The 10,208-nt window shown below is 40.2% G+C and overlaps 1 long non-coding RNA gene across 1 annotated transcript; it reads left to right on the top strand.

Annotated features, from left to right (window-relative positions):
* The first annotated feature begins 284 nt into the window (after positions 1-284).
* Positions 285-9,329, top strand: LOC126253476 (uncharacterized). The gene is made up of 2 exons (XR_007545966.1): positions 285-420; positions 8,934-9,329. It is a non-coding gene; the product is annotated as an uncharacterized LOC126253476 (long non-coding RNA).
* Positions 9,330-10,208: the final 879 nt, after the last annotated feature.

The following is a 10,208-nucleotide window of genomic DNA, read 5'->3' as shown; positions in this document are numbered from 1 at the left end:
CTCGCCGTAGGTTGGCAACGTACGACTGCGCTGCGTGGCCCATGACCTTTTGTATTTCTTTGATATCTCACATATTCACACCTATCGCACAGAGGCACATTCAGCTTTATCCAAAGCAAGAGAATCCCAAGGGAACATAGACAATTATTTATACAAATACACAACACTCCCTATTCAGAACAGAAGCACTAGTTTCAAAAAATATTGCTGAGCTCCTAGTAGTTACGTAAGTCACGACTCCTACTGCATAAAACCTGTGTGAACACAGCTGTCGTTGGACATTGCGAGAACATCTGTGTGACTGTTCTCCGTTCAAGGCTAAGTATTGTCCCTTCATACATATATGAGCCGAGCCGTTTCCAGACGTACACTACCTGTTCACATTTACACGGACGTGGTACGAACTTCTGAAAATGAAGGGTGAGTATATGCTTTCAGTTGCGTTTTAAATAGAGAGATCAACTTGAACGCGTAGCTGAAAGCTATTATTATCCCAGAAGAACTATTTGTAAGCGATATTTCGCTTGCGAGAAAGGAAAGCGATATTTCTAAGATCCGCTTGTGAGTACTTCGCAGTCGTAGGTGAAATGAGTTCCACAGTTTACTGGTTGACATGAATGGTTACGAATCTCCACATTCCCTTACTGTTTTTCATTAACTAGGCTGCTTCACTTGCCGTAAATATTGTCTTTGTTGACACTCGCCTTGCTTTCAAATGGTTCAAATTGGTCTGAGCAGTATGGGACTTAACTTCTAAGGTCATCAGTCCCCTAGAACTTAGAACTACTTAAACCTAACTAACCTAAGGACATCACACACATCCATTCCCGAGGCAGGATTCGAACCTGCGACCGTAGCGGTTGCGCGGTTCCAGACTGTAGCTCCTAGAACCGCTCGGCCACCCAACCGGCTCGCCTTGCTTTCTGTCTGTATAACGTTATCGAGTAGTTCTCTGTTTTTGTCCAAATCTATACTTTGCACCCTCTTATGTACACAGTAAAGTCCCAATCTGGCAACACATTTCCTTTCAGAAGTGGACGGGAAGATTAAACTTCAATGCCTGGCTGATGTGTTGCTCTGGCAGAGGCGACAAAACAGCGAGGTAATCGGTCCCATCGGATTAGAGGAGGATGGGGAAGGAAATCGGCCTTGCCCTTTCAAAGGAACAAACCCGGCATTTGCCTGAAGTGGTTTAGGGAAATCATAGAAACCTAAACCAGGATGGCCGGACGCTGGTTTGAACAGTCGTCCTCCCGAATGCGAGTCCAGTGTGCTATCCACTGCGCCACCTCGCTCGGTACTTAAATGCCTGAATCATAGAGAGGTCACTACACAAAAAGTACTTATTCAAGCACACCAGGAAGGAAAACATACGTTCGTGGTATATTTACTCAAGAATGTTTGAAAACAACCATCGGTGAAGATGATGATCACAAAGGAATATCGACGCAGTGACGTCTTCAAATCTAGAGAACTAACGATTGTATCGTCTCACTCTGTTGTATTGTATATTTTTCTCTTTCGGGGAAAGCACTGTTTACACTTTCAGAAACGTTGACTCTTCTGCTTTCCCACTGTTGACACAACCAATTTTTCATAATGATAGAAGTTGTTTATTTTCTTCATTGGATTTCCGAGTTCCCTGTATTTTCGAGATGGCTATTTCAGCTGCAACCTAATGTTTCTTGCTCCTTTAAAAATGATTAACCTTCTAGTGTCCTTTCCATATCGTACTTCTTATAGTTTCATCTTCTCTTTTAAAAATATATCAGATATATGTTATTACCACCAGAATAAATATACAGTTATAATCATGGTACACAGTAAGTGACTGCCAGCATCAAAATCGTCTAAGGAAACGCAACAAGCAGTTAACTTTAACTAGTAAACCCACTGATACTGTGTGTGTTAGTATAAGTAATTGCTTTAAATAAACGAAGACCACTATTTGATCGAAGAATGTTATTTTGGTCTGAAGAAGAGGAACCGTTTCATGAACTCATTTACATGGAATGTGTTATTGCAACTACATCTACGTGCATCTACGTGATTACTCTGCTATTCCCAATAAAGTGCCTGGCAGAGGGTTCATTGTGAACTTCACGTAGTAGACATACCACAGTAAGGATTCTGAGCAGGAAAGCTAACGTTGAGGCACTTATCAAAGTGAATTTCGCACCAATATTAAGTTACGGATGAATATAGTTCAAAGAAAAATTGTTGATAAGAGATTAAATAAAAAGATCACATTAGATGGTAAATGTGTTATAGCTAAAAGAACACAAAGGTAATATGCATACCAATGTTTTAAAAATTGCTGTCCTTTGGTTGCTAGACTGCCTTTTTTGTTAACCATGAACATTTTCTACTTTAATTAATGAATTACCGTGGTGATTCATAGAGAAAACGTTTCAAGGACGTTAAAGATACGCAAATAATAGCTGGGTCATGTCGCTGAATCACGGAGGTGTCATGATGTCAAAAATTTGAAGCCGACGTCCGCCGTTGTAGTAGCTCCAAACATTAACTTCTGGTAGAAGTGTTTTGATAAAAAAAAATGCTATCTTGCATCATTTACAGGTGTACTAGCTTTTCTGATAATAAAGTGTAAAGATATCTCATTTCACTCAAAAGTGGTCTCGATCAAGCGATATTTTCTCTTATATACAAGAATTTTAGAAGCGCCGGTTACATTTACTGTAGTGGTTTTATTTCTGTAATCTGACATTAGATTTCGTAACAGTGTAACTCGAAGAGCGCTTTGGCTGAATACTGTGAAACTGAAATAATGTAAACCGTTCTGACAAAACAAAATATGTTATCTTCTGGAAGAGAACATGAACGGAACATGTTTCTTCAATTCATATTAAGGAAAATGCTCGATTGTGAAAGCAGCCTCTTCACATCACATACTTCGCCTTTTGGATATTCTAAAAGTGCAACAAAGTTACATTAACGAGGCCAGATGCGTCGTACTACTGGACCAAATATGCCTTTTAAGACTATAAAAACATCTTAAATTGCCTTCCCGAAGCCGTGTTATTCATGAAAGCTCTGTAATATTTACTGCTTAAAGCAACGGTGCGTGACCATGAGAGATATTAAGAACAAGAAGCAGTTGTAAATAGGGGACTGTTTATGCGCTACTAACAAGGCGGCATCGGCTTCAAAACAATGTAGAGCCTAAGTCTGTAATGCTGTCTCCCCTTATTATACCTCCATGCGCTTAAGTTCATTGCAGAAAACATCTGAAGTTTGGTATCTTCTAAAGTATCCTCATTGTCATTTCTTCAGACAAGTTCCTGACAGAATTAATTCTCATTCTAACGTAGTTAAAAACATCTTCGTTTTTCCTGAAACACGCTAAACACGTTAGCAGTTCAGCAGATTTTGAGCTAAAGTAAAATGAGAATTTTTATCAGCTTTATAAATTACAGAGCGCAGCAATCAGTCGTCCTTTTTTTTTTTTTTTTGCAGACTTTATTTGGCAAATCCAGATTTTGGCTAGTGCCTAGCCATTAGCAGTGCTAAAAAATACAAGAAGTATATGGTCAGGCGATACAATAAAAAGTTACAACTCCTACATGGCTTATACGTTAGATAAAATACCACTATTTTCTAGTCTCGATGCATGTCAGTTCCGTGTTGTTCGGGCCTCAGTCACAGTTCTTTGAATACAACTGTATAAAGAAGGTAGGCTGTGTGGAGAACACATCGATTGGTTGTATGGCGCCCTCTATGTGAACTACGTAATATATAACATTTAAAGGAAGTAAAAAACTTCAAATTTGCATGGGAATTACATAAAATAAAACATAAATAAAATTCTTTACATTGGTGTCCGACTTATTTCCACACTTGCCTGTAAACATAAAAAATATAAGAAAATTTCCAGGTTCACTCCTTTTGAGTCAGTTGTTTTATTCTTTAAACATGTATGTAACGTCAGATGGGCAAAAACTTTTTTTTAATTTATTTACAAGACACAAGGAGGCACATGCTCTATGTAACTATTGGAATTGATCTGATTTAAATGTTTTTATCTTTATATTATTTTTTCTCTTTATTTAAATATCATGACAGGTATGTTAATCCTCTTATTTACTGAATAGTTCGTAGATGGCGCCAAATGTCAGCAAGATGGATGGTTGGTGTGACTTGGCACTCTGTTACAGATGTAGAGGACACTAGTCTCTCTGTCACTTCAAACAGTTTTTACTTATAAACACAATAAAAACAATACACTGAATTGCTGTTGTTAGCAATGTACACACATCTAAACTAACAAAGAAAAATTTCTGTAGGTTCAATGTTATAACCATCATACTCGTACAGCATTACGCTAATGGTTGCTACATATTGGCAAGACGGCAGAAACTATTTCCCGCCTGGATATCTGCCCCCCCCCCCCAAATTCTATAAATTCCTCCAGATTCTCGAGTGCCATGCACTCCGCCTCACCTTCTGTAAATGCCTCCCGTCCCCCACGAGGATCCTCTATGACCTCATTCCTTTCCCCATCTGCTCCTATTCCTCGAACATATCCACATACTCTACACCTCCGGCAGCCTTGATCCCCCTCAACCCCTGGTTGCTCCTCTCCTCTCTAATCCCCGCCCTCTGCCGCGCCTTCACTGTTTTCTCCCCCCTACCCTCCATCTCTACACCCTTCATCTCCTTTCCCAAGGTGGCTTCCGTCAACTCCCCCTCCCAGATGATGCCCTCTCTCCCTCCATTTATCCCTCCTATCAACTCTGATCCTCACCCCCCCTTCTTTCCTCTGTCCTTTCCCCAGGCTCCCTCTTCCCCCCTTCCATCCTGTTTTATCCCCACCTAACCTCTCTCTGCCTCCTCTCTCCCCCTCCCCCGAGTCCTTTTGTATACCCCTCCTCTGCCTCTCCCCAGTCCCTGTCACATCTGCCAAGCACCCACTCCCCCTCTTATGGGTCCTCGTCCTCCATCAGCTCCTTTCCCCCTCCCCCTCACTTCGTTTTTTCCTCTCCTTCCCCCTTTTCCTTTCCCATCATCTGTCCAGGTTCCCCCTTCTTCCCTCAGCTGTGGTATGTCATATTTGTGTCAATTTTTTAGTGCAGTGTTCAAGTGAATGTTCAGTGTTGTTCGTCTTTCCAAAGTGTTGCGAACAGAAACCATGCTGTCGCTGGGTGTGAATTTTATATCTCTTGCGAACAGAAACCAGACTGTCGCCGTGTTTTTTTAATTGTCTGTCTATTATTTTACCAGTCTGCTTTGTATGTATTTTATCAGCATCATTAATCCTTTGTTTTATGTTTTAAGTTCCACAATTCTCCGCCATTTTACCATTTAAGTCACCGATTTTATCGCTTGCTTTTATTATTTATTATCTTCATCTTTTTAAAACACATTCTGTAGGCTGAAGAGCGGTGTACTAAGCTGCTGCCAGCCCGCCCCCTTTGGGGGGAATCGAAACTCAATAATAATAATAATAGTAATGATAATAATAAACTACTTTGTTCCCCCTGGGTCAAACCTTATACTGTTTCTTAACAACAAGTTTTCAAACAATTCCCAGAACACTGCATTTTTCATAACTACCCGATCATTAATCAGGTTTCAGTCGGCATTCTTCTGATGGCAAAAGATCTGCAGCTCTTCTAGGAGAATGAGGAACCTGCCCTTCTCGCATTTATGCAGCAACCTCACATTAGATGTCAAAGTTGGCACCTTATGTTTCGTTGTAAGTAAATGAGCAGCCAGACTCGGTTACTCCATGGTATCTTTTCTGCCCGACTACCTAATGGCAGGTAACATGATTTTTATAAGCGTTTTGTGCCCGCAGTTTGAACTGAACCTCTACTTTCTTTTTTTATTGCACCAAACCCCTACCTGGAAACTAATGACACTTGTGCTTTCACTTTTACAGTCAAATAATAAACTGGATTACAGCAGCTGAACTGATCATCGGAAAATCCTCATCATCGGAAAATCTGAAATATTGTGCAGGAGTTGCACTATTTTTTATCGGTTAACAATAATCTACATGTCTTACTATTAGGGCACAACGACTACACTAACATGAAAGAAGTAATGGGATAGCGATATGCACATGTACAGGTGGCGATAGTATCGCGTGCACAGAGTATAAAAGGGAAGTGCACTGGCAGAGCTCCCATTTGTAATCAAGTGATTCCTGTGAAAAGGTTGCCGGCGTGGTTATAGCTGCACCACGGGAGTTAACGGACTTTGAACGCGGAATGGTAGTGGGAGCTACGAGCAACGGGACATTCCATTCCGACAATCGTTAGAGAATTCACTGTTCTGAAATCTACAGTGTCAAGAGTGTGCCGAGAATACAAAATTTAGGCATTGCCTCTCATAACGAACAACGCAGTGGCCGACGGCCTTCACTCAATGACCGAAATCAGCGGCGTTTGCATAGAGTTGTCAGTGCTAACAAGCAATAAACACTGCGTGAAATAACAGCAGAAATCAATATGGGACGTACGGCTAATGTATCCTTTACGACAATGCTGTGAAATTTGCCGTTAATGGGATACAACGGCAGACGACCGACGTCTGCAGCAGTATCAGAAATTGAGTGCGCCTTGATGCAAAACACCTTGTTATCTGTTCCAAGATAAAGTTACTGTTTCTACGCCATGTCAGGCATTTTCCAGTCAACCAGTTCCAAGATAAAGTTATTATCGCCTGCACCACTTCTCCTGGGCTCGTAACCATATCACTTAGGCCCTAGACGACTGGAAAAACGTGGTCTGGTCACATGACATCCTATTTCATTTGATAACGACCGGTGGTAGGGTTCGAATGTGGCGCAGATCCCATGAAGCCATGGACCCAAGTTGTTAACAAGACACTGTGGAAGCTGGTGGTGGTTCCATAGCGGTGTGGGCTGTTTTTGCATGCGTCCTCTGGTCCAACTGAACCTGTCATTGGAAATGGTTATGTTCGGCCTTATCAAGTGGCGGCAGTTGTTCGTGACATTCTAAATCTCTACGTTTCGAAATAGTTTAGAGAACTGAAATTCGGATTAAGCCTAACAACAAAATTAACACAGTAGAAAATGTTCGAAACGAAAACCAAAAAAAGGATCACTACTCTCGGTAACGTTATGAATGAAGATACTGATACAGAAAAATTTATTTAAATACATTAGTTAGGTATTTTATCACATAGGATTCAACGTCCATTATTTAAAAAATGTGGCTGCAAGGTTTTTGTTTCCACAAATAACAGTTTACAAAAAAATTTAATCCACAATTTAAAAAAAGGTCAAATGAATCTTCGCGAGGCTCTGGAGTTTACAAAATTACTTGCGACGGTTGCCCGTTGTATTATATCGGACAGACCTGTAGAGCTTTCAGCATAATGTATAAGCAATAATTGCTGCAGAAGCAAGGTACGAATATTCATAACTCTACTTCAGAGAGCACATATTAATATCTGGTCACAATCGAAAAGGAGTAGACGAAATAATGATTCTACATAGAGAGAAGAAAACGTGGACATGTGAAGTCTCGAAGAACTTCAAATGTTTAGACATATAGTCAATAATGATTTTCCATCTTAAACTAACAACTACTGTTACGAAACAAAAGATTCTTCAACGCATTTAGGCTATTGTTCTCTACTACTAGAGGCTTTGGTTCATATTTCCATTCACTTCAATATCGGAATCATTGTTTCTCTTTCTCCTTTGTGGACTCTATACTTCCTTACTAATTGTACACCAGACAGCACTGTGTGCCACATTCTGTTTCGAAGATTTATCTAAAACGTATTTTCCCTCTTTTTGCTTATTGTAACATCTTGATAAATATCCTGCTACAGTACGTTCTTTATTCTCAGCCTCAGCACGTATTTGTGATGAACCATTTCATTAATTTTTGCTACATATTGTCGTACTAATTCTTATAAAAGTTATTTTATACCTTGCGTAACTTTTATACAGCTCGTTTTTTATGCCACATACAATTTACTTTGTCTAAAACATCTAAATATGTATCAAGCTGATGTGTTACTGTAACAGCTGCGTATTTCATACAGTTGTGCGTTTATCAGGCTACTAGCGCCCAGTTCTACCCGTAAAATAATTTTTACTATTCCATATTTCCTATTGTTCGACATTTTAGACGGTTAATTTATAATATGTTTATGACATCATAGGTGACTTCCTTCTGCACAAGATACCGTTACTGGTCTCGAAACGGGGTCAAGGCTTTTATGTTAAATTTATGCAACCGATTGGCTGTATACTTTATATATTGAAAATTTATTTACGGTTATTGCTGTTAGCCATGTTTAAAGGCTTTATTGTGACCTGTGTCTCCACGTGCTCAGTTCTGTATTCTCTATGTTAAGATCCCAATCCAAATAATAGCACTGAAGGAGAGAGAGACCCTCATCAATTATTATGGCTCAGACTTGAGAACAATTAAACAAATCCAAAATTTTCATTGATAATGAAAACGGTTATGAGCCCTCTAGGAAAGGAAACAAAGATATAACAGTAGACAGAAACATTACTCAGTAGTCTTCCATGCGAAAATTTGTCATTAACCAGTGTTCTGTTCTGGTACTTCAGCAAATATCCAGAAGTACTCGAACCTCTAGATTATAGCAGCACTTTAATCTGGTCACCTATTTCGCTTTTGTTCAATTTTCGTATTACGTAACTGTTGAATGATATACTGGTTCCTATGAACAGAAGTCGATGATCTAGGCATTATTATAAAACTCAACACGTTTTCCATCTTCAATGATCCTGCTGGTGAAGTTTCAAATTATAACCTTACATATTCCCTGTGATGAAAATTCACAACAAACAAATACATGCGAAGTGGTTTTCTTTTCTTTTTTGAGAATAGCATGTGCTACATTCTGCATGTAATGTTGTTTTGGCACATCAAATATCTTTCTGCTGTCGATTGTTGCAGTGCTGGCTATCCTGCTCGCTCTCTGTGCGTTGGCAACCCTGACGTTGGCTGCCCCCCCGTGTCCAGCCCACGACGGGTCCACGCCCATCTACTACGCTGACGTGTTTGACCCAAACGGCTTCTGGGAATGCAGCAACGGCGTAGCCATTCACCAGAACTGTGCTGCAGGACTCGTCTGGAACAGCCACATCAATGCTTGTGACTGGCCTTAAGCGAGCAGCTGCATATTCAGAAGAGTCCACTGGCATTCTCTGCACTTTTCTTTATTACCTAAGGGCAGCATCACACTTATATGCTTGTACAAGTGTGAAACACCTCACCTTGAAGCTAGTCTCGGGTTTTCTGATGTAAATTAACAACAAAATTCGAAATAAATATACAACAGTTTTAATGTGACTTCAATTTTCAATTCAGTTTCTTCACTACTAAGGTAAACAATTCCCTTAAACCTCTCATAATAGATGGTAATGAAGGATGTGAATCTTACAAGAAGATGAGATGTTTCGCGCTAGAGTTATACAAATAGCAGATGAGGTTTTTTAAACCAACTGCAGTGCAATATTAAAAGTCATTTATGTTTCCAGTTACGAAATGTCAGTAATAAGTACTGGGAGGTTGTTCAATCGATTAGTCGAAGAAACAGACATTCACAAGAAATTGATTTACGTTCGGCCCCTATTCTAATAAATGTTCCCTGTTTCTTAAAGTCGTTGCTTAAAATGATAGTAGTGCTTGTCTCGGCACATTTTCGGACATTCGGGCAAACAAACTGAACCCGAAATTCACGCTAACATTTTGGAGGTCTTTCAGGGATATCGCCTAAGGGACAATAAAGCAAAACAAGAGTGATGGAATGGAGTCTAAATATCTACTCTGCCAGGCGCTTAAATGTGATTTGCAGAATATCCATGTAGACATTTAGTAGTAGATAAATGCTGTGGGAGTTACTCAGCGGGCCCTTGTGTCGAGCTAAAGTCACCATCGAGCATCAAATCGTATTTTGGACCTGTGAATAGCGAGTGGCCACCTCAGTGAAGAATGAATATCGGTTATGAAGGCGGCTAGAGCAGACAGTGCGTAGATATTAATGATAGGCACGCCAGGGCCATACCCTGTGAGAACGGGAGGTATGCGACGTCCTCTGCAGGAAGCCTGTCGTTTAGAATGGCGATGCCACCACAAGTATCGGAGGCATGGGAAACAGGGATGGTGTACCCAATGGGCACTTGGATGTCAGTGACAAACACCTCCTGTAGGAGTGCAGTAGCAACATCT

The sequence above is a fragment of the Schistocerca nitens genome, chromosome 4 (assembly GCF_023898315.1).
Source record: "Schistocerca nitens isolate TAMUIC-IGC-003100 chromosome 4, iqSchNite1.1, whole genome shotgun sequence".
Lineage (NCBI taxonomy): Eukaryota > Metazoa > Arthropoda > Insecta > Orthoptera > Acrididae > Schistocerca > Schistocerca nitens.
Note: the sequence above shows the minus strand (reverse complement) of the source record. Positions and strands in the feature narration are given on the sequence as shown.